Source organism: Pseudorasbora parva, chromosome 10, assembly GCF_024679245.1.
Source record: "Pseudorasbora parva isolate DD20220531a chromosome 10, ASM2467924v1, whole genome shotgun sequence".
NCBI classification, from domain to species: Eukaryota; Metazoa; Chordata; class Actinopteri; order Cypriniformes; family Gobionidae; genus Pseudorasbora; species Pseudorasbora parva.
The window spans coordinates 37,074,500-37,097,227 of record NC_090181.1 but is presented as its reverse complement, the minus strand read 5'-3'; the positions used below and the strand labels follow the sequence as shown (position 1 = coordinate 37,097,227).

Here is a 22,728-nt window from a genome sequence, read left to right as displayed (position 1 = left end):
CTACAGTTATCTGGGGTTGCATTTATAATTGTTATTTTGCCTTTCAGCTCCGTGTAGTTCAATAATAACCATGTTGCGAATCGGTTGTGAGAGGACGTCACTTAGTGTCCGTGACGTCCAAGTGTGGGACGTCTTTTACACGTGCATTTATAGTCCGTCCTGACCCTTTACGAAATCCTTGTGAAATATGCAAAAGCTGTCCATACAACTTGCATGGTTAATAATGCAATGATTAATTTAATTCTGCCCCAAGTAGTTAAGAGGTTGTGAATAGACGTCCTTTACACGTCTATAGTAAGGTTGTGAATCGACGTCTAGTCAAGACGTATTGTAGAAAATGAAGAGAAAATCTTTATGCAATACAATAAGATTTATATTTACTTTATTTTGTTTAAATAAATTATAATCACAAAGTGCCCAGTACGATTAAGTGATTGCAATGCTTATGCATTTGAGTCATTATTTTAATCAGTTTTATTCGTTGCTATAGTTTTTATGGAATGTATGCACATGTAAAACAGATATTTAGCCAGTCACCATTTATGTCTGAGTTGGAAGTAGATTGCTTGCCAAAACTGTGCTGCCAAGCTGTAGTAACAAAATATTAGGGCTGCACGATTTGGGGAAAATTGCAATTGCGATTTAAAATGTGATTATTGTTATTATATTTTTTTACAAATGAAGTGTGTATATAACATTTTGTGTTTTTATATTAATGTGACTAATAATAATAATTATGATTATTATTACTGCTAAAATATTTTTAAAAATAAGAAATATTACCATTATAATAACATTTTAATAATTACCAATAAAAAAAGAGAACGTCAGAATAAATATAAAAATGTAATACTAATACTAATTATTATTATTATTTTTGTAATATTTTACAGAAAACTTATTTTACAAAAAAAAAAAAAAAAACTGCTGGGTTACCTATTAATATGCAGACAGCCTACATAACTAAAAAACATTAGAAGCTTATTAGAATAATTAGAAACATAAGAGTTATTCTTAAAGTCTGTCTTTAATATGAAATATGAACCTCTTGTGCATCCACTGTGGGGGGAAAAAACTCCTGTACATTGAAGAAAAACATGGATTGTCCAACAAATTTATAATTTTTTTAATTTATTAAGTTTTTAAATGTATGAAGCATTATTTTCTTATTATTGATTACCCAAAAGTTTTTAATTCATACTGAAAGCTAGAGGGCGCCCGAGCGGAAAACGCCACATTTGCCTCAGAGAAGTAATGACGTTCTGTAAACAGAAGATAGAGACGCTTTGATAAAAGATGATGACAATAAACACGACTGCAGCAAAATGTGGTGTATTTGATTTCTTCAAGACGTCAAAGGTATTTTCATAATAATAAAGTGTATTATAATGCAGTGCTGATTGACATAGAATACTATAAAATATCCCATCGTCTGCCTCACTATGATGAGAAGCCACATCAGCTCATAAACACTCGACTGACAATATAACGTAAAGTGAGGTAAAACATGTTACTAAAAGCCTTTGAGCTTTCATAATCGCGCACAAGCCAAATCACGATTGCGGTTCGAAATCGATTAATCGTGCAGCCCTACAAAATATTGCACCTCGCGATATAACAAAATCTTGCGTTAGGATAGATTATCTCGCGAGGCAAATCTTCTGATCCACACTCCTGTCCAGTAGGTGGCGGTAAAGCACCTATAAGCTGGTTTTCCAACCGCCAATAAAAACATAAGAAGAATATTTGGTGTTAACGCGGGTTGCGTCCGAAAACCTAGGCTGCTGAGCAGTGCTGACTCGTTGCCTCGCTGCCTCATCAGACAATGACTTGTAAGGCAATGTTTTGTGCATGAAGGCACCTCATGAAACTAATTTCGGACAGACTTCTAAGGCAGTGTAACAGTTTAATGAGCTACAGCAAAATAGAGAGCGCTTTGGTGAGAACTAAACACATTTAATTACTACAGTAGGGATTTCTCACTAGAAATGATATCAGAAGTGTAATATGTTGGTAAAAATTGTACATTTACAAACAAACTGACCCGCAAACACAACTTCTCTACGGCATCTTTTTTCCCCAGCTCAACTGTCACTGATTGGAAAGCACAGGATTGTGGGATATCAAAGGCAGCGAAGGACACATGTACACCTGCCTTCAAAAATCGATCAGATGAAGGTATCTCAGGAGATAGGAAGTGAAGCAAACATTAGATTCGGACGCAGCTTGATGCCTTCCTGCCTTCAAATGTGTCCTCCGAAGGCAGCTTTTTCCAGGTTTCGGATGCAGCCGCGGTCTCCCCACACTGGTACATTGAACAAGGAGGAACCACAAGGAATTGAGGAGAGAGTTTGTGACTATTTTGTATTAAATATCTACTGCTGGGTAAGTACATTGTGTATTATTACAGTAACGTGATTGAGTTTTACTTGTTTGACACAAAGTAACCGAAAGAAATGACGCCCATATTGTCAACTGAAATTTAGCTTGGCTAATATTATCTAGTAAGCTAAAAGTTACTTTAAACTTATACAAGGGTATACCATAGTATGTTTAATGACAATGATGTTAAATGTTAAAGTCAAAGTTATTACTGTAACTTGGTAATGCAGACTTTTTAGAGTTTCTTCCAGGAAGTAAATTATCTGAAAGAGACTGAAGTGTTTAGCTGGATTTGAACATGTACGTTTTCAGTAATGTTAACTGCTTAAAAATATTTTGTAATTTTAGAATTGCTAAACATGTCATCTGAGTACCAAAAGAAGTGGAGACGACGGAGGGCAAGGGTTGATGCCTTAGTGGAACATGGCAGCAGTTCTGAATCCGAGGGGTCAGTGGAGCCAGGCTTGGCGGGGGAGGGCAGTCCACTCGCGGAGGGATCAACATATGACGAATTACATCCATTGCATCCAGGGCTGTAGTTCTTCTATCAGCACAGTAGCAGTGTCCGTTATGGATGATACTGATGAACACTATTCTACTACAGATTCTACTGACACAGAGTGTGAGCATTTGGATGAGACTTCACATTCAACAGATGAAACGCCTTCTCTCCATGTAGACTTGGCTAGTTGGGCTACTGCTACAAATTAGACCCTCAAGACACTAAATGAGCTGCTTTGTGCTCAGATGCTATGGCCATAGACTTCCCAAAGATGCTAGAACCCTTCTTGATACACCACAAGGAGTGCCAGTTCAAAATAAATGCAATTGAGTGTTACCTTCTTGAACACATTTCAAAAGAGACACTGCCAGGAAAAGTTGAACTGTGTTTTAATGTGGATGGCGTGCCATTCTTTAAATCAAGCAAAATGTGTTTCTGGCCCATTCTTGTTCAAATTCCAAACTGTCAGCAATTTATTGTAGCTCTGTTTTATGGGTCCAGCAAGCCTGACCCTGTTGAGGAGTTTTTAGAAGATTTCTTGGAGGAGTTGCAACCGTTCATCCAAAATGGTGTTTCATTCCAGAATTTGGTTCACACCGTTTCAGTGAAGGCAGTCATCAAGTCAGGTCATTTTTAAAATGTATAAAAAGTCACAATAGTCTGAATGGATCTTAGCGATGTGTTGCAGTAGCACAAATGATCGAAAGGAGGGTAGTTTACTTGATGAAGGGTCCTTCTGAAGGTAGAACAGATAAGGTATTCAACCGAGCTGGATACCTTGACCATCAAAAACAAATATCACCTCTTGTTAGAGCTGGTATTTTGTGTGTGAAACAGTTCCCCCTTGATTACATGCACCTAGTTGGTCTTGGAGCCATGAAAATGCTGTTGACATACTTGTGGTGTGGCCCAGTTATCTGTCGACTGAGTAAGGCTCAGAGAGAGCAAGTAGAAATGAATATTACTCAGTAGAAACGAGCTTTGCAGTAGAAGTATGGAAGACTTGGATAGGTGAAGGATGTTCTTCCTAATCTTTAAGGATGTGCTTCCTAACCAGTACCACCACTTTCTTTCTTTGAGTGTTGGTATGAGCATTCTTTTGGATGAATCTGATGAGAAGAGAGAGTCCTACCTTGGATATGCACACAACATTCTTGAGCATTTTGTGGATACATCTGTGGATTTTTATGGACCCACCTTTCCAACATACAACATTCATTCCATCAAACACTTGTCAGATGATGCTGCAAACTTCCACAGCTCGCTGAACGATTTCATGTTTCCCGTTTGAGAACCACTTGCAGGTTATCAAAAAAATGGTGCGAAAGTGGCAAACAACCGCTAGTGCAAGTCACAGAGACTTGCTGAAAGACAAAGTACTGAAAGACATGCCAGACGATCCCGAAGTAAAACTAAGCTAACAGCAAAGATGCCTGACAACTGTGTTCCTAATGGATAATGCAGTGGGATTTATTCAGGAGAAACGAAGCGATGGAACACTAAGGATGGATGTGTTTAGGGAAACTGACTGTTACTGTCTTTTTGAAAAGCCATGCAACTCAAAGCTCTTCAACATTATGTTTGTCAGCACAGCAGTGACTTTACAATGGCAAAGCGAATACTGACAAAGAGAATGCGTCTAAAAAAAAGGCTGTGTGTCTTCCTTACAAACAAGGTTTCGCTATATTCCCTCTGCTGCACAAACCAGAATGACTAGACTTGGTAATAACTTTTTTTTTTTGAAATACTTTCACTGTTACTCCAGTAAGGTTTGAAAAGGTACCTAACAGAGATAACATTAAATCCACCTGATGGTTTTAATCTTGTGGTTAACGGTGGTTAAGCATGATCTGACTTGGGTGTAATTCATACAACAATTAAACATTTTTTGTATATACTACGATTACTACCATGTATGATGCAAAATTATGTCCGATTGCTTTTATACTATTGGAATAAATGGACAGAATTTAGTGTGCTGAAATTTAAACTTTCCTGTTTTACACTGTAGGTAATGGACAATCAGGGCAAAACAAAAAGAACGAGAAAGAGGAAAGTCTTCCATGACTTTGTTAATGGTACATAATTATTTGGGGCTTCAAAACCGCTTTAGATTATCATTTGTTAAGGCAGTCTTGCACTGTCTTTCATATGTGAACCTGAAACTGTCACACAAACTTTTTTCTATTTTATTCAATTTAGACTTGGACCTCCAAAACAACAGTGATGTGACTGACATTGACTCAACTCAGCACAGTCAAACTCTCCCGCCAGTCAAAAAACGTGAGTTGACAACTTTTATTATGTCATTGTCAGTGTTGGGGGTAATGAGTTACAAAGTAATGAATTACAGTAACGATATTACTTTAACAAAAGTAATATCGTAAGAGTCGTTAGAGTAACAAAGTAAAGTAAAGCATTACACTAAAAATATAGGTAACTACACTACTTTACTAGACTATAGGAACGCGCTTTCATGCGTTACCCGAGTCGTGTGTGAAGTCTTGATCTGTTTACGTGCTTCGAGCATACTGCGTGCGCTTGCCTGGGCAACGTTGCCATAGAGATCGTTTTGAGTGACGTAGCTCCTGTTGCGAGAAGAGAGAGGGAGACGGGGACAGTGGCGATCTTCAGATTACTTTTCTACTGTCCAGTGATAATTTGGAAAGAAAACAGAATGTAAGCTTACATGTAAATATAGCAATGAATGCAACCTTAATTGCGTGGAGAGGGCTAATTAAATGCAACAATGCTGGATGTTTTCTTTTTTATTCCTTTGCGCTACTTTTCTTTCGTTTTTAATGTAAACATTACCAGACCGTTTGACTGTTGCACTTGCATATCTTCCATACGTTTGCATAGTATCGTGCATGACGCGGCTTAAGCCGGCTTCACACTGCACGCGTAAGCAGCGCGCATTTTTTTCGGCGCTCATGTTAACAGATGAGTGCATTCACACCGGCAGCAGAGGCAGCGCAGCAGCGCGTAGCAGGAGCAGAGCAGAAGCGTCAGTGCCACAATCGTTTCGGCACCAGCTCTATTTTTGACGCGCTGCTCACGATGAATTAAAGCCACAGTGCATTGTTCTGATCAAAATTAACCTGGTTAACATGAAATATAACACATTTAACCATGAAATAATTTAGTGAAGTGTTCAGTGTGTTTCTCAGTCACCATATGACATCCGGCACTGTGGGGAAAAAAAAGTTCTACACAAAAAACGTGTAGTCACAGCCATAAGTCACAGCCATAAGTTTTTGCCTGAATTACAAAACTACTTTTTAAATAATGTATGCCAGTTTAGCTTAAATTAAACATGAATTAAATTATGTATATATTATAACTATATGCTGGCATAAAAACAGAAACGATAAACAAAAGCACATGGTGTCACAGGCAGTGTTCTTCAGAGTGCACCTGGAAAGACATGACACTCGTCTCGTGGAGGTTGAGAAGCATACAGTTCTCCATGATCCACACTATTTGCTTTATAAAGACATGCAAGTGAAGGAAAAAGCATGGGAGGAAGTTGGTGAGCGGCTCTTGGTGCTGATGGTAAGTCATTTTAAAGTGTTTTTGACAATCTTTTGTTGTCTCACGAACGAACAACTAAATATGGATAGCTAAATAGAATATACACACATTAATATAGCACACATACAGTATAGACATGTAGATAGACTATGATGTGCGTTATTTTGTCATTAAAAAAAACGTTTTTAGATAATTTGCTCATTTAGCCTACAATATATAATTAAGAAGTTTCCTCTTAGTTATTACAGTAATTTATGAATATCTTTAAGAGGTTTATGATGGGTAATGTGTGTAAATTTGATGCCTATCCAATATTTCAAGACAATTTCCTGAAGTTTTTTTTTTAGCAGTGTGCTTTTCATGGACATATAGTGCGATGGCCTTTCTTCTATCAAAAACTCGCACTAAACGAAATAAAAAAACATCAGAAACAAGTGAAACGATTTTTTAAAATAAAATTAGCTTCATGATAAATCTTTGCTTTATTTCCATTTCAAATACATTAAAGAGAAATGCAAACTTATCCATTATAGAGTACTCTCTACACAACTGCGCGCGACAAACGCTGCCTGTGTGAAAGGAAAAAGTGCGCGCGCTGCTACTGCTTTACACACTCGCTGCTTCAGCGCTGCCTACGCCCTGCTTACGCGTGCAGTGTGAAGCCGGCGTTAGGCACTCAAGATGAAAAAATCTAATCTCTAGACATGCATAACGCATTTTAACCGCAAAACCGCGACCTGTGAATGGCCCTAGACTGATTAAGAGATAAACAGCACATTTTTATTTTAGTGCTTTTATTTAAACAGTCAGCTTGCCTTATACATTCAGTTTACTGCATCAACAACAAACCAAAGAGGGCGTTTCAATTGAACTAGGCGTTGCATTTTAAACACTTCTACGTTATTTTCTAGCTCTGTCCATGTAATAAATGCACGTTCTTAAATGAGTGAGTTTTCAACTTTATCTTAAATAATTGGCCTTAAATAGCCTTTATTCTCTCTCTTAAACACAAAGTGACCTTTTATATTTTTCATTGACCGTTTGTGGATTTTACATGAGGCATATTTCTTTGTGCAGACAGGGATATTGTTCTTTCATATGGTTTTACATGCCATTTTGTAAACATTTATACAATAAACACTACTGACAGGCTAAGTGATGATAGGGCTATGATGTCTGTCCATAGGCCTAATTAAAAAACGGGAAAGTAAAGTAATACGTAGTGAAGTTACTTTTCAAATGCAGTAACTAGTGAAGTAATCTCATTACAATTTACAGAAGTAACTAGTAACTAATTACTTTTTTTCAGTAACTACCCCAACACTGGTTATGACTATATGAATGTTGCAATGCGTAAATATAAGATGCCTGTTGCATAGTCATTCTTAGCTTTAAAGCCCAGGATACAACGTTTTAGAAGAAGGTGAAGCATGCTCAGTGACACTGTAAAAAGAAAATGGCCAGAATTGTGTTCATGTAATACATGACAGAATCGCTGACTGGACAGGAAGATTTATGTTGTAAATCATGCAATCAGTAGGCCTACACTGCATTCAAGCCAATTGAATTCCAAGAATTCAAAGCTCAGCAGATTTCTGCAGCAGATTTTTCCACTCTTCATTCTAAAACGTTGTACTTGTTGCATACATTTCTTTCAATTCAGCAGATTTTCTCCCAAAACCAGCAAAAAAACATGGTATTAATTCCATGTGGGCCTATCACAGTTGCATTGTCCTTAGTTTTGAACAGATGACTTAAGACTTAAGCTATGCCGGTGAAAAAGTCATACTATGAAATATATTAAAAATATACTTGAAATTCAAGTAGTATGCTTACAATACATTTGTATTTCCAACATGCTTATTTGAAGTGCATTAAAAATATATTGAATTGCATTTTTTCTAAAATATATATATATATATATATATATATATATATATATATATATATATATATATATATATATATATATATATATATATATATATATATATATATATATATATATATATATATATATATATATATATATATATATAATATATATGCTTAAATATACTTTTAAGAAATATGCTTAACACAAGCACACTTATTATATTTCTAAAAAGTATAGAAATACATTGGTAATAAATATATGCTTTAATTACACTTAAGAAATATGCTAAACACAAGCATACTTTTAATATATTTATAAAAAGTATACTAGAAATGCATTGGTAATAAATATATGTTTGACAACAAATTTATAGAAATAAATAAAACAATAAGTAGAATTTACTCAATTTTTATTTTGCAATTTTTTTTCAAGTAAATGTAACACCTAAGGAAATTAAGGAAATCTTAACTAAGCTGTATATATTAAATACTTAATTAAATATAATTAAGTAAATCTATTGACTCTTTTTAATGCATTTTACTTGTTTTATACAGTGCTGGTTATTACCATATTTTATAATAATTTAAATCACTGATCCTTTTAATACAGTTTACTTGTTTTATGCAGTGCTGGTTATTTTAAATTAAATTAAATGTTGCTTTTATAATGTGACAAAATAATACTTTGACAATGTGCAGTTAAGGGTAATTTATTGACAAGAAATAAAAAAATAAGCACATACAGAAACATGTAGCTAAAGTTTCATTCAGGTTTAAATGTTTAAGATAGCATCTTAATCTCTATCAAAACATTTTGAAAGCATTTAAACATAAGAAATTTGCATGCAACTAATACAAGTGTAAAGGTTACACACAACATTATGGATGTCACAGGGTACAGGTTCTCTCAAGGGTACAGTACTCCACACACAAAAAAACAACAAAAAAACAAGACAGATAATCGCTTTTGGATGGAAACATGTAAAGTCAGTCAAGTTACTTATAAGTATCAAAACATTAACAGACTAGCGTTACGATTAAAGCCAATAAAGGGAGAGTTCACCCAAAAATATAAATTTGATGTTTATTTGCTTTCCCCCAGGGGATCCGAGATATAGGTGACTGTTTCTTCAGGAGAACACAAATGAAGATTTTTAACTCCAACTGCTGCAGTTTGTCAGTCGTATAATATGTTTGAATGGAAACAATATCTATGAGAGCAAAAAAACATGCATAAACAAATCCATATTAAACCCTGCGCCTCGTGACGACACCAAGATGTCCTAAGACACGGAGCACCAGAAGTGATCTCTCACACATACAGTCTTGTTCAAAATAATAGCAGTACAATGTGACTAACCAGAATAATCAAGGTTTTTCGTATTTTTTTTATTGCTACGTGGCAAACAAGTTACCAGTAGGTTCAGTAGATTCTCAGAAAACAAATGAGACCCAGCATTCATGATATGCACGCTCTTAAGGCTGTGCAATTGGGCAATTAGTTGAATTAGTTGAAAGGGGTGTGTTCAAAAAAATAGCAGTGTGGCATTCAATCACTGAGGTCATCAATTTTGTGAAGAAACAGGTGTGAATCAGGTGGCCCCTATTTAAGGATGAAGCCAACACTTGTTGAACATGCATTTGAAAGCTGAGGAAAATGGGTCGTTCAAGACATTGTTCAGAAGAACAGCGTACTTTGATTAAAAAGTTGATTAGAGAGGGGAAAACCTATAAAGAGGTGCAAAAAATGATAGGCTGTTCAGCTAAAATGATCTCCAATGCCTTAAAATGGAGAGCAAAACCAGAGAGACGTGGAAGAAAACGGAAGACAACCATCAAAATGGATAGAAGAATAACCAGAATGGCAAAGGCTCAGCCAATGATCACCTCCAGGATGATCAAAGACAGTCTGGAGTTACCTGTAAGTACTGTGACAGTTAGAAGACGTCTGTGTGAAGCTAATCTATTTTCAAGAATCCCTCGCAAAGTCCCTCTGTTAAAAAAAAGGCATGTGCAGAAGAGGTTACAATTTGCCAAAGAACACATCAACTGGCCTAAAGAGAAATGGAGGAACATTTTGCGGACTGATGAGAGTAAAATTGTTCTTTTTGGGTCCAAGGGCCACAGGCAGTTTGTGAGACGACCCCCAAACTCTGAATTCAAGCCACAGTACACAGTGAAGACAGTGAAGCATGGAGGTGCAAGCATCATGATATGGGCATGTTTCTCCTACTATGGTGTTGGGCCTATTTATCGCATACCAGGGATCATGGATCAGTTTGCATATGTTAAAATACTTGAAGAGGTCATGTTGCCCTATGCTGAAGAGGACATGCCCTTGAAACGGTTGTTTCAACAAGACAATGACCCAAAACACACTAGTAAACGGGCAAAGTCTTGGTTCCAAACCAACAAAATTAATGTTATGGAGTGGCCAGCCCAATCTCCAGACCCTAATCCAATTGAGAACTTGTGGGGTGATATCAAAAATGCTGTTTCTGAAGCAATACCAAGAAATGTGAATGAATTGTGGAATGTTGTTAACCCTTAAAGACCTAGAACATTTTTGGGGCGCCTGATGTGCCTCTACTTTTCTTTGTTTTTCTCCCCCATTCTAGCAGTTAGCATCAAGTGCTATATATCATTTTAAACAGGAGAACTTGAAGTTTCCATCTAGCTCATTTGATGTCCCAATTTTACATTTATTTATTCTGAGAATGGATTCAATTAATATAATTTCAAGAAAAATGGCAGCAAAAATGTGATGTTTTTAGTGTGAACTCGAACAGAACTTCATAAAGTTTGGATTTTTTTCCTTTAGAAAGTTAGACTTGGTTGTTTTACACTTCCAGATTAAATTTTGTCTACATGTAACAATCCCTCAGCAAGTTATAGCCATTTATTATAACATTATTCTAGGCGTTTCTAGGTTTTTGTGTGAAAACAGGTGTATTTTATTTACTGATAATGTGTCCTAAAAAGTTCAAGTAATAAAGTAAATAGAAAGATTGTTATATAATAACAACACTGAAACAAACATTTTTCTTCAGAGAAATATATTATAATTTGGGCATGAAAAACAAACGCAAACAATACATCAAGTTGTGACAAGAAACCGTGAAATAAAATATACTGCGGCTACTTTTACATGTGGGCGGCTATTTTCATAAACGGACATTTCAACTTCTCTGCACATAATCTTCTCAAACACAAATTGAGGAAAATATAATAGTGAAAATGTGTAAAACACAAACTACATACGAATAGAGATATATACTGACTGTGTGCTGTGATCTGAGAGAGAGCGCTTTGCACGCGTTTATTACGGTTTCATGATGCATGCAAATTCACACCCACGTTCATTTTTCAGAGAAACGTGATTCGTGGTTCAAAAGACCAAACACTGTGTTTATTGGTTGAGTTGATGAAAGTTTCAACGAATCTGGGCACAGGGGGGTGGGACTAATAAAAAAAAAATCTGTTTGGCTCAGGGGAACAACCCACTTGTGTTTCCTGGACAAATCAATGCTGCATATTTTGATGACGCATCCACGCTGACTATGGAGCCTCTGAATGATCAATCGCGAAACATATTATACCTATGGAAAGGGGAGATTCTCCTCTTTACTGTGCAGTTTGCAGCATACAGATTGGATCAGCGATTAAAAAGTTATTAAACATTTTGGAACGATAGTTATTTTTAGTCAATGCTGCATATTTTAATGACGCATCCACGCAGACTATGGAGCCTCTGAATGATCAATCGCGAAACATATTATACCTATGGCAAGGGGAGATTCTCCTCTTTACTGTGCAGTTTACAGCATACAGATTGGATTAGCGGTTAAAAAGTTATTAAACATTTTAGAACGATAGTTATTTTTAGCCGCGGGCGGCTGTCTCGGTCTTTAAGGGTTAAAGAATCATGGAGTGGAATAACAGCTGAGAGGTGCCACAAGTTGGTTGACTCCATGCCACACAGATGTCAAGCAGTTTTAAAAAACTGTGGTCATTCAACTAAATATTAGTTTAGTGATTCACATGATTGCTAAATCCCAGAAAAAAAAATGTTTGTACAAAATAGTTTTGAGTTTGTACAGTCAAAGGTAGACACTGCTATTTTTTTGAACACACCCCTTTCAACTAATTGCCCAATTGCACAGCCTTAAGAGCGTGCATATCATGAATGCTGGGTCTCATTTGTTTTCTGAGAATCTACTGAACCTACTGGTAACTTGTTTGCCACGTAGCAATAAAAAAAATACGAAAAACCTTGATTATTCTGGTTAGTCACATTGTACTGCTATTATTTTGAACAAGACTGTATCTCTACGCTAGATTGTGTACATTGACCTCAAGTGATCGTATGCTGAAGGCTATTGGATGTCATAGTCGACGTAATCAATTATATAAAAATTGTTGGGTTTCTCGCAGAAGCCGATCGTTGTGTGTCTTAGAACATCAATGTGTCGTCAAAAGCTGCAGGGTTTGATATGGATTTCTCCGTGCATATTTTATGAACTCTTATGGATTTTGTTTCCATTCACATGCATTATATGACTGACAGACTACAATGGTTGGAGCTAAACATATTTTGTGTTCAACTAAAGAAACAAAGTCGCTTATATCTTGGATGCCCTAGAGGTAAGCAGAAAAACATCACATTTTCATTTTTAGGTTTATACCTTTAACCAAGCCACCAAATCAACTGTATCATAGAGTAGACTTCAGGACAACCATAAGTTGGTCTCTCACTTCTGTCCCTTGCAACCAGTTTACATCAAATGCACAAAGGACTGGATTCACATGCTAAATATTCTGAAATTAAGAAAAAAAGACAAAGACAATAATCAGTAAACAGTAGGGGTGTCAACAATAATCGATTCGGCGATGCATCGCGATGCGGGGCATGAACGATTCAGCATCGATGCGGCAAAGTGCCATAATCGATTATGTCACTGTTTATTTTCTGGCGGACGATAAAGTTGTGAAGTTTCAAATACTTCCGGTTCCGAGATAACAACAACAACAAGGAAGATGGCTGAGGCGGAGGGAGATGACCGCGATAGACGGGTTATTAAAAACGCGCTAACGACCCGAGGTGTGTAGGATTGTACGTATATTTTTTTTGCACAATAATCAATGAATCTATAATGACGAAAAACGCCGCAATTCACCTTTATTCCACAAGGTGGCAATGTCTGATACGCAATGATGAAGTGACGTTTCACTCATAGTTACCTCTGACAGAAAACGAAACCATAATCTGCAAAACTTGAAATGGCTCAGTGATTTACCGCAGAAAGCAAGTACTAAACACAATCATATGTTAGTGTCACTGTCTCTTGATGATGGATGTGGTCAAGAAGCTGTCAGTGATCAAAATATTGATTTTGAAGACATTGAAAATGAGTTTTGAGAATATGCTGGAGATCGCGAATATGAGCAGATGCTGAATATGGTAAATGAGCTCTGACGAGGTCATATGATGATGGTATTAAGCATCTGCTCAAACTGAATCCTTGCAAGCTCCAAAAGGTAACGAAATAGGTTTTTATTTTATTCTTCTGTAGCTGCTACTCTAAAATCAGGAGTTGTATATATTATCACGACAGGTTGAGGTCTATCCATGTTAAATATAGATCTGGGTCGCTAACGACCTGAATATGTAAGAATGTTTGGTGAAACAGTCATGCATTTAAGGGCTAATTGCATTTTATTTAATTACGTTTTATTTTATTTAATAACTTTTATGTCAAAGATACAGGAGACACATAGCAGCCAATACAATCTGTTGTTTAATATCTGCTTGTATTGCCTCATGACTGATGAAAAATTTGCTTTGTGTGCAGTAGAATTTTGATGCATCACAATGCATCGTAGAATTGAATTGAATCGAATCGTTACCTGGTGAATCGTAATCGAATCGAATCGTGAAGGAAGTGCCAATGCACACCCCTAGTAAACAGCAAATATTTTAATATTAATATTTGCATTCACATCATTACTTTCACTAATTTGATGATGAAAAATAATTTTGAAACTGCTGAAACATCTCTAACATAAAAAAACAAGCCCATGCAGAGCGTCTGTGAGTTTTACATTTGTTTGCTGTTTAGTCTGTCGACCAGAATGTCATAACGCAAAGCGTGTTTAAAAAAATGATCAAAAGAACTCAACGAAACGTCATCATAACTATCTAACGTACGGAATCAGATAAGACACATTACAACATCTTGCATTAATGTAATACGAGGTTCTCGTCGCCATTTCCTCACAATAATGCTAGCATGTAATGCACAACATGAGAAATATACCCTGACCACGGATTAAGGATTTGTTCTCTCGGTTTACTCAGTCGTGTCCACATTGTACTAATTTCTTCAACTTAACAAAAGCTAATGTTATACTGCTAACATTCTAGGAATTTAGCTCGTCATTAAAAACACTCAAACTGTTGAAATATACAGAATTAGGTGATGACAGCACAACCATTGCATGAAATTACATTTACTGAATAAAATAAAACTAAAAATCGATTATATAATGCTGTTTATTGCTTACCTGTCGAGACCATGGTCGAGACTTGAGTGCAGGGCAGATCAGAGAAGCCCTCAGCGGTCGCGGTTCTATCCACGCATGCGCAGCTTCCTTGCTCCAAGACGACGTACATTTTACTTGATTTTTTTTTTTAAATAGCTTAATGTACTTTATTCATTTGTGTAAATATGCCAGAAAGTCACAAGTGAAATGTACTTGTCTGTTGGATGTGTAATATTTACAAGTAAAAATTGAGTACATGTTTAGATTTTACTTAAAACTCTAGAGATTTCACTTTTATAAGATTATTCGAAGCAAAATATGCATAATTTGTCCTGTTTTATTTACTTTGCCATAAAATCATTTTTTACAGTGTACTTTTAGTGAAGTTTTAGTGTATTTATGCAATATACAGCTCTGGAAAAAATTAAGAGATCACTTAACATTGAGAAATCAATATTATATATATATATATATATAATATTGATTTCTCAATGTTAAGTGGTTAAAAAAACACTGCAATATGCATACTTATTAATATGTTGTTCACTTTTACTTCTTTAAAGGTTGTTGTCCAATACATGATACGTTTAACGGGCTAATTCTAAAATGTTAAGGATTTTAACATCATATTTGAAATGCATAAGCACCAATCTATACAGACAACAGTGATCATAAATTAAAAATCTTTAATAAAAATCTCTGTTTTTACTTGTTTAAGGCGAGACACTACAGGTGAATAGGGATTTTTTTTTTAATTACAAGATATCACTATGAAACTTTTCCAGTTGATTACAGGCATAAACATAAGAAAAAAAACATATTACAAGTTTTGTATAAAATGTTTTAATATGCAAATGAGACCTTGTATAATTAAATATGCGCTTATTTGCATATATTTCCTAAAGCTAAATCTGGAAATTGGAAAGGACCAGGCTCATAACTCTTGATTATATTTGTTGACATATTAGATGAGAGGGCTTTTACACAGGGGATTCTGGATATCTAATTTTGTGCTTTAGTTAATTATAGAATCAATATAGGCATTATATCAACAAATTCCTCTGTAAAAGCCTTCAGAATAAAGTTAAGTATAAGACTGCAAAAGTTGGTGCTTGTAGATGCTATTGAAGTGGAAATATCTAACTCTGAGTGTGAAAAAAAACCCTCATTTTGAGAAAACTGGCTTTAAAGTTTTGTATTGTATAATTGCATAAATTTCACCCAACCTAAAAACAAAATATATATTCACTAAAATTATATCAGCAGTGTATAACATTTAAAACACTTGTGAAATTAATAAACTAATCAATTATTAATAGCAAAAGCCTTACGCTGAAGAGAACTACCTTAAACACACATCACAACATTCACAAAAACAGCAAAAAACAGTCCCTGTTTGCTGTATGTCCATATATAACTATTTGAATCTAATTCTGACAGGATTTTGTCATCTAATCTGTTGTTGTTTACTTTCTTTTTATCATCTCTTGCTACTATGTCCTTTCTGTGAACGTTTATGAGCGGATTTCGCCGTTGTCTGCGTTTTCTCTCAGGCGGAGAATATACAAGAAAGCGGCGGCACGTATGACGTAGTGTGAAATTCACATCGGCCAATCAGATGTGATTTTCGGCTGCAAACCAACTCGAGGTTGGTTTAACAAAGGAAATGCCCATATTTGGATCAGATAGTCTCATACACAGTGCTGAGAGCTTTATAATGATACAAGGCATGACATGTTTGTGAATGGAGACAGCACGGGAGCTCACGTTAGAATAACTTTTGATGATTTCGGGTAGAAATCTAAAGGCGCAAGTTGACAAAATATTGTGAATTAACCATATTAATGTGTAATGTCGACATATTTTTTATTTTGACATGAAAGCTTACTTGTTAAGGGAGCAAACTGGCCCAAAATCTCAAAATTGACCACTGCATGAAAAAACAACGATGTTTTCACCTGCCGTGTCTCGCCTTAAATTCAAACACATATGATTAACCCTGATTGGTTCCAGAGCTTTTGAACGACTCTGATTGGTTCTCATAATAATGAGCTCTCCACAGAGATTCTGTTTATCAGATATGCTGTGCGTTGGTGCCATAGACCGTAAAAAATATGGACGACGCGACATCATCCGTTTCCACTTGGCAGATTTGAAGCTTTCAGGCGGCCTGCACGGCGCTGACACATGGGACCGAGTCTGCGCAGTAGATATTTCGGGACTAGGGATGGCGAAAACTAAAAAATGTCTTGATCTACCACCAAGCCTAATTAGCCAGTTGAAACCGGTTAACCGATTAGTTTAAAATATGCTGCACTAATTGAAATAACAGCCGAGAGCCTGCAATTTTGCAGCTCTGTCGCATCTCTCTATGATCTCTCTGCCGCTCTGCCTCCCGATCTCTCTCTCACACACTCGCTCACACACACACACAGTCCTGGCGCCGCCACCTCCCTTCCACTCACGTCACTTTTTTAAAATCCTCTACAGCGCGTAACATAAGTCCCGCAAACGCAGCACTGAGAAGCTTGTTTGTAATCAACAAACAAATGGCTCCTTAGTTTTGAAATGGTTTGAGTACAAGGGGATCACGTTGAAAATAAAGGCATTTGTAACATTGCTGCGGCTCGTTTAAGAAAATGACAGATCCGAAGAGACGCCACTTTAGTTTGAGGTAGTGCTAACAATAATAAAGATGATTATCAACACCTAAAGTGTTACCACTGATATGTAGATGTAATATATTTCCAAATGTAAGCCCATCTTATGCGGAATGCACGCTTCATACTGTTGTCTGCCCTGGATCTAACCTTGAGTGTTTTAGCCTGTTTACTTTTTGCAAACCTTGTGAGCGTGCAAACACAAACATTTTTATTGGTTTAAGTACAAACAGGGAAGAGAAGACGTCGATCTCAGCTGTCAATCATGACGTCACACCCCCCGTTTTTATAGCATCAAATAACTAACTAAAACTAAACTTATTTTAAAACTGAACACTTGAAATGAAATAATCGTGATAACTGCCTTTATTGACATAAACCAGGGGTGGAGAACCTTTTTTGACTAAAGAGCCATTTTTTTTATTTTTGGTTAATGCATTTTTTCAAAAGAGTCACAGTAAAAAAAAAAAGACACGGAGAGCTTTTTATGCTATTAGGAGAAATATACAAATTGACATCCCAATCAGAATCTAGCTAAAAATAATGAAGACCGTAATAGAGCCCATCGCGCTGTACGGGAGTGAAGTCTGGGGTCCGCTCTCAGACCAAGAGTTCTCAACATGGGACAAACACCCAATAGAGACTCTGCAGACCGAGCTGTGCAAAATCTTGCTACGAGTTCAGCGCAAAACCCCAAATAATGCCTGTAGAGCAGAATTAGGACTATACCCCCTGGTAATAACCATTCAAAAAAGAGCCATTTAATTCCATGCCCACTTAAAAAGTAGCGATAAACAGACCCTCCATCACAAAGCCCTGACCTACCGAGAGCTGAAGCCAGAGAACAACGCCCTCGGCCGACTGGTCTTAGAGCTGACGTCACAAACTGACAATAAAAACATAGCCAGACCAAACCAAATCATTAAAACACAAAAAGAAAAATACCTCAAACATTGGACAGTTGCAACAGAGAAACAGAGTAAATTGGAATGCTATTTGGCCCTAAACAGAAAATATGAATTGGCAGGATACCTGAGTAAAGTGAGCGACCCTAAGCTGAGGAAAGTCCTGAGCATGTACAGACTCAGTGAACACAGTCTGAGCATAGAGACAGGCAGACACAGACAGACCTGGCTGCCGAATGAAGAGCGACTGTGTCCTCACTGCACAGAGAAGCAGCTGGAAACAGAGCTACATTCCCTGACATTCTGCCCCAATTATAAAAACATTAGAGACACATTCTATCCCCTTTTCACAACCCATCAGAAAGACTTCCTTCAATTATCAAATATGGACAAACTCCCACTCCTGCTCGGAGAAAGCCCAGCGAACCCAAACCTGGCTGCCAGATACGTGAAGTCCTGTCACGACAAAAGAGCCTCCAGCAGGACAGAGCTAACCACTTTATAAATATTAGAAGATTGGACATTTTTATTGCTATGTTTATTTTCATGTAATTTTATTTGTATTATTTATTTCGTATAGTGTTATGAATGCTTTGGCAATGTCAAGATTTCCTTCACCATGCCAATAAAGCTATTTAAATCTGAATCTGAGAGAGAGAGAGAGAGAGAGAGAGAGAGAGAGAGAGAGAGAGAGAGAGAGAGAGAGAGAGAGAGAGAGAGAGAGAGAGAGAGAGAGAGAGAGAGAGAGAGAGAGAGAGAGAGAGAGAGAGAGAGAGAGGTTTAACAAAACTTTATTGTATCACAAAACCATTCATTACACTTTCACTTCAACATAACCTCAATTTAACTACACTTAAAAAAATAAAAATAAAATATTTAAAAATGTAAAATTAACACTCCATCATCAACTTCACACAAAACATTTCCAACAGCCCAAATGTTTGAAAATTCTAATACATTATTAACCATATTAAAATATGAAAATTCAACTTTAACTCGAGCAGCAACCAACCCTTTCAATACCATCTCTACATCAAGTGATCCAGTACCTAATATTTTATTCCTCCTGGTTATCCATATTGCCATCTTTGCTGATCCTAATAGATAATTTACTAAACACACTTTTTTCCGTTCCTGAGTGTTATATTTCAGACCACTAATAAAATCTTTATGAGAAAAATTCACTCCAAAACCTTCATACCAACTTCTTAAAAAATCAAAGAGACCTCCTAACCTCTCACAGTGAATGAACAAATGATCTACAGTTTCATCCATTCCACAAAAGGGACAAGATTTCGGTACTTCTGGATTCAGGTGCGCCACGTGTCTGTTCGTTGCTATGATACCATGAATGAGTCTCCACTGTAGATCAGCTGTACGTTTCTCTATAGGAGGCTTGTACAGTGATCTCCAGCAACCCCTGAAGTCTGGCCCAAATAAATCTGACCACCTCCATGCCCTGACTTTCTTCAAAACAAGCCAATGGGACACCTTGACACACGCAGAATATATGGCTTTTTTGCTAATGTCCTGAAAATCTCCCAATTCTGGTGTTTTAAAAGTCAATATTGATCCACTGTCTTCTTGGTACTCCTCCTTTGGTGCAGCAGACACTGAAATCAATGGAAACTCGTAGACTTTCCCTCTGTCTTGTCCTTGCTGAAATTCTAAAGCTTCTCGGCAGACTCCTGGTAAAACTGCAATCACTTCCTTCAGAAGCTGAGACAAGAGTCTTAAAGAGTTTATTCCAGTCTCTTCCTGTAGTGATTCTGCGGTTTTCCACCCTTTGTCATCTCTGAGGTTCTCTACTTTTGTACAACCAGCTCTAATCAGACAGTTCCTCAATCCTCCTGAAGACAGACATTTTGTCTGGATAAGTGAATTGTGAAACAGAGGTTCCCCCATAATCCAGCCCTGTGGTTGATCAATTTCTCTGCTTACAGAAAAAGTCCTGTTCCACGTTCGTAGCATGGAATTATAAAATGGAGTCATATTTTTCAAGTCCAGCTCATTCGTTTTTATTAAAAACAATTGCTTATCATATTTAAGACTTGATGTCCTTCTCAGCAAAGCACACGCCACATTGCTCCACTCTGTCTCCTCCGCATACAGCAACCTCTGTGCCGCTTGTAAACGAAATGTGTTGATCCGACTTCTAATGTCCACAAGGCCTTGTCCACCTTCCTGAACTGACAAATACAAAACAGGCCCAGGCAGCCAGTGTTGGCCTGACCAGAAAAAATCCACCAACTTCCTCTGGATATCTTTAATCAGTCCATCAGGTGGCTCTAGCACATTCAGCCTGTGCCATAACATGGAGGCAGCCAAATTATTTATGACCAAGACTCTACCCCTGTAGGATAGTTCAGGTAATAGCCATTTCCATTTAGACAACTTGGCTAACACCCTATCCAGCATGCCTTCCCAATTCTTTTTCCTATAATTCTTAGACCCAAAGTAAACTCCTAAAATTTTAATACCTTTTCCCCACTTTAGACCTCCTGGAATTTTTGGTAACCCACCATTACTCCAATCCCCCATAATGAACCCCTCACTCTTTCCCCAGTTAACCTTTGCAGAGGAAGCTTTTTCAAACAGGTCTAAGCTCTTACAGAGAGTATGAACGTCTTCCTGCCCAGTTATAAAAACAGTTACATCATCTGCATATGCTGATACAGAACATCTTAACTGTTTTGAAACAAAAACACCATTCAATTTACTTCTTAAATCACCCAAAAGTGGCTCAATTACTAAGCTATACAGTTGCCCTGAAAGAGGACACCCCTGCCTAATGCCTCTTTTAACAAATACTGGGCTGCTCAAACCACCCCCTATTTTGATCAATATGGAGGCCTTATTATACAACAACCTTATCCAAGAAATCATTTTTTTTCCAAAACCAAATGCTTCTAGAACCTTAAAAAGATATGCATGCCCAACCCGATCAAAGGCTTTTTCTTGGTCAATTGATAGAAACCCGATGTCACAGTTATCAATAGCTGAAACATCAATAATGTCTCTTATTAAAAACAAATTGTCCATAATTGTTCGCCCTGGAATACAATATGTTTGTTCCTTCTTCACCACAATATGTAAATATTTCTTAAGCCTATTGGCTAAACATTTGGATATTATTTTATAATCTGAACACATTAAAGACACTGGCCTCCAATTTTTCAACAAACCCAAGTCTCCTTTTTTTGGAAGTAGGGATAACACAGCTCTTTGACAACTTGTTGGAAGTACTCCTCTTTCAAAACATTCACAGATCACATCATAAAAATCCCTTCCTAAAATACACCAGAAAGTCTTATAAAATTCTGCAGGCAGACCGTCCATTCCTGGCACTCGACCAGTAGATAGTTGTTGAACTGCTTCAGAAAGTTCGTTAAACGTAATCATCTTCTCAAGTTTTTCTTTGTCCACCTGATCCAGTTTTGGTAGCCCTTGTAACAGTTCATCCATTCCTTCAGAGTCACATTCAGTGGATCCAAATAGTTCTGAATAAAAGTCGATAGTCATTTTCCTCATTTCCAATGGATTTGAAGTCAATGTCCCATTCTCACGACGCAAACAATGTAAAACTTTCTGTTGCACAGCTTTGCGCTCCAAATTAAAAAAGTAAGAAGTAGGAGCATCAGTTTCTTTAATAGACATTACCCTTGCTCTAATCAAAGCACCCTTGACCCTTTCCTCTAAAAGGGCCCTCAGATCCATTCTCTTATCATTTAAACCCTTCATCGTGCTTACATCATTCGCAACAATCTTATTTTCAATGTCATGAATGTCTTTCTCTAGCTGTAATATTTTCTTTTTTATATAGACTGTAGAATTACAAGAATACTCTTGACAAAAAACCCTGATCTGTGTTTTCCCAATCTCCCACCATTGAGTCAAATTTTCAAAGTTGTTCTTATTCAGTTTCCACATTTCCCAAAAGAAACTAAACTTTTCATAGAACGAAATATCCTGCAATAATTTCACATTAAAATGCCAATAATAATTAGGACGTGACATATTCATAATATTAAAATCAATAGTTACCAAATGATGGTCAGAGAAACAATTCGGAAAAATGTTTGCATTCATAATTCTGTTGTTTTCTTTTTTACTAACATATACTCTATCTAGTCTTGCACCAGTAATTGTTAAATCCAACATCTTAATCCATGTATACTGCCTAATCATCTGATTTCTATCCCTCCACACATCCATTAATTCAAACTCTTTAGTTAAGTTAAGAAGTTCATGACTTGATTGCGGGTGAGACTCATCTCCATTTCTATCTAATAAAAAATTAGTAGTACAATTCCAGTCTCCACCCATT

The 22,728-nt window shown here is 36.6% G+C and overlaps 1 protein-coding gene and 1 long non-coding RNA gene across 2 annotated transcripts in view; one reads left to right on the top strand and one right to left on the bottom strand.

Moving 5' to 3' along the window:
* Positions 1-22,728, bottom strand: part of kcnk5a (potassium channel, subfamily K, member 5a) — a 105,693-nt gene that overhangs the window by 53,519 nt on the left and 29,446 nt on the right. The gene's annotated exons all lie outside the window — the stretch shown is intronic.
* LOC137090741 (uncharacterized) lies at positions 4,163-5,147 on the top strand. The gene is made up of 3 exons (XR_010907960.1): positions 4,163-4,606; positions 4,896-4,962; positions 5,087-5,147. It is a non-coding gene; the product is annotated as an uncharacterized lncRNA (long non-coding RNA).